Here is a 3,720-nt window from a genome sequence, read left to right as displayed (position 1 = left end):
GCTGTAGAGGGTTTAGCAGCAGGGAGTTTTTGAGCCCATTACAGCTGTTGAGGCCATATATGATTGAGGCCACAAACACAGGTGGCTCTGAAAGAGCTGAAGCATGTGAGAGGGAGTGGGTGATCCAGTAGCAACAGATCAGGTAAAGGGTCGTGTTTGGATCTGCGGATGATAGGAGCGGGCTTTCCGGCGACTTGGACTCGACTTGGCTTGAATAGCAAAATTTGTTGCCACTTAACTTGTTCATGCCTGCCGGTTTAATGAGCAGATGTTGTGTCAGAGATAAAGCTTTAGTTATGAGCAGTGGTTAGGTCACCGGGGTCCCAAATACAATCTGCCTTTGTGTAGAGGTAACAGGCTTCCTCTGGGCCCCTCGAGCCCATTAGACCGCAGAGAAAGTGTTCAAGACGTGTTGGGCTGACAGACATGCAACTAAGGAATCGTCTGGTTATAAATACAGAGGTAGGCTCTATGCGTTAACTTCTACTTCAATGTATTTATCACATTTCACTTGAAGCTGTTTTTGTTATTTTATTTATTGTCCAGCACACCTACAATTCACAAAATAATATCCAGATAATTTGCTCTCAAAATAAAGAAAATGATTGTAACTGCACACAGATTGTAGTAGCTTGTATCCTTCTTTAGTGTGCAGATGATTCATTAAAATCCTCATTAAGGCAGGTTTACTGCAATATATAATTTGAAGGTGATGGGTTGGTAACAATCAGCTCTTCTATCACCTGCAGAGTCAGTTCAACAACTTTCAGACTAAAACACTGCTGATAAAAAAGACAAAAAAGGTAAGCACACACACACACACACTAACCCAGTTTCAAAGGTTTAATGAAAATGTTTCAAACACAGAAAACCGGACAGCAAACAACTTTCCTGACAAAGGTAAAAAAATAAAAATAAAGATCAGTCAAATGTAATATTTGTCCCTCACACAAAGAAACACACATACACACACACAGACACACACCCGTGTAACTTGGTCTCAGTTGGGCTTTGAACCCACATCTCCACCTCCCTCAGGGGGGACCACTGGACCATCTCCGGCACCAAATACCACAGTATCACACCGAAACAGATTTGCACCAACAAACTGATAAAATACTATTATTCTATGTGGGAAACCTGTTCAGTATAGTCCAATTCACCTCACCGAGTCTTGGCAACTCAGCTGGTACAGAATAAGCTTTATAGTCTGAAGGTTGTGGGTTAAAATCCCACCTGCATTGTTAGTGTTCTAATTGTTAGTTTTTGTCAACCCTCAGAGGACTGTTTCGTAAAGGTTTCTGTTATTGGGAAAAGCCTGTCTTACATAAATGAACCTTACTAACTGAACCAGAATCAGTCTGTTTCACCGAAGACACCGAAATTACAAGGTATTGCAGGTTCAAATCAATGTGGCTCCTTGCATATTTCCATAAATATGTCAGATTTGACCAAAGTGCTATAAGGGTGCTCAAATTTGTCCACCTAATGTAGAAAAGAGATACAAAGGGGCAGCCATATTTGTCCAATAGTCCCATCTCTTTTAGCTTTGTTTTTGGTCTCCACCAACTCCCGAGGGAACTATCTGGCCCTTTACCTACTAAGTGTTCCACTATGTTCACCAGCTAGTCTCTAACCGATACTACTGCTTATTGCCGCTGAAAATGACGCTATGAGAGCAATGTGAGTGATGAAATAACATTAAAATTGTGGGCTGAATAGCTAACTAGCCGAAACTCACTATAATACTCTGTAAAGCCACTTTAAATAACAATTCCCTGTAACGTGTTACTATGAGAGACTCCCTTCACATTGTCAATTGATACAGTCTTATTCTAAAAATATTGATCATAGCAACTTTAACATCAACACGCACGCTCGCACAACAGCTCAATTTATTGGCTGCTTTCCAGCTCCTCTCCTTAGTGTATGCACATTTACACCCCCTCATGGATTGACAAAGAAAATGATGCTGAGAGAAGGGTGGAGGCTGCATCTCCAGCTCACACTGACACTAATTCAGTGTCAATGGAGTTCACGTGGAGAGGGAATGAGCTCACACACTTTGGAGGAGAGGGGTCCGCAGTGAGCCAGAACTATGGCCCTTATCTCTCTCTCATTGTCCCTCCCTCCCCCCCTCTCTCTTCATGATTAACCAGACTCATCGCCCTGTATGGCCCGTCGTTTCCTGTTACTTAGTTACCAGTTGCCATGATTTGCCTGGGCCGCTTGTGTTTCCATGGCGACTGTGCCCATTCTGTTGTCTCCCGGCTTGCCTCTTGGCTGTGCTGTCCCGATGGCCTTCAGCCACCCCGGGCCCTGACCCACAGCTCTCTGCCTTCATGCCTCATGGTCCCATAAGGCTGTCAGTGTGTGTTCGCGTCGCACTGCGGCCGCCCCTCACCACGCCGGGCTCAACGCAACTTCTGGCTGGTCGGTCGGGCTGACTGAGCAGACAAAGAGACAGTTGATATAATAGATGAAAGATATGCAGTCAGCATGCTCTCTCTCTCTTTGACACAGCTAAATCTCATCACACATTGAACATCCATGTATGATGAGAACATACCACTGTCATGTTGGTGTAAAAGGGTGAGTTCACCCAAATCATAGAAAAAAAGAACAAGAAACAACATACTGTTGTCTCCAGTCAAAAGGTTGCATAGGTTTTAGATTTTTTTCCAATAAAATCCTTTAGGCTTCCTATAGATTTAAAAAAAAAAAAATCTTATAAGACTTCTATCTCTTTTGTTAGAAAAGTGTTTACTTATTATGGCATTTACAGAAGTCATTTAAGACTTTCTCTCATCTTAATTGAGAATTACCAATATGAATATTATTCTTTTCTGAAAATAAACTAGGCCATGATGGAGTCCTGTAAAGGTTTGGGACACCAACATGGCCAGTTAACGATTAAATTAAAGCCCTTAACTTGATGTCTGTCACCATTACACTGTACAATCATGGGTTCTGTTTAAAAGACAGGCCTACAGTACAGGTTTGGTCGCATTATCTTAAATTGCAATTCATTTTTAACAATCAGATTGCACAAAATACAATTAAAGAAAAAGAAGAAGAAAAGAAATCTTTTTAGAGTTACATTTTTCCAATTGTCTCATTTGGCCTGCAGAACCAGAATACATGACACTTAATCATCACATTTAGAGACTTACTGTAAATATGAATGGGTTATATTATTTAACTGTATGAATTAATATCCAATGGCTCCATAAATGCCTTGTGAAGTAAAAATTAAATAGTTACATCTTTAAAAAAAAAAATCTATTCTTCTTTATTTCTCATGTGCATTAGTGTCAATTAGATTTATTCATCTTATGGTTTGTGTATTTTTTTTGTGCTAAAAGCGCTGAAAAATTACATATATTGCAGTAAAACTAATTCAATTCACTTTTAATTAGATAAAAGCTAAATGATTTGCATGACTAGATACCACTAGTAAGGTAAGTGGAACATGATGATTTGAGTGAACTGGTCCTTTAATCTACAAGGTGTGCGAATATTTCAATGTAAATATTCCAACTGAGACACGCAAATCATGCAGGAGGTCTGTCCCTGATGGTGTGGTCTTGTGTCGGATGCGTCCGGTTCAGAGTGGGGGGTCACACAAAGGAGGTGCAGGGTTCAGCTCCGCCATGAGGAGGCAGTACTGATCAAAGTGTACTGAGACTTTATCACTCTCTGAGATCAACACCAGGCTGA

The sequence above is a fragment of the Etheostoma cragini genome, chromosome 7 (genome assembly GCF_013103735.1).
Source record: "Etheostoma cragini isolate CJK2018 chromosome 7, CSU_Ecrag_1.0, whole genome shotgun sequence".
Lineage (NCBI taxonomy): Eukaryota > Metazoa > Chordata > Actinopteri > Perciformes > Percidae > Etheostoma > Etheostoma cragini.
The sequence above is the reverse complement of the archived record's forward strand: the minus strand, read 5'-3'. Positions refer to the sequence as shown.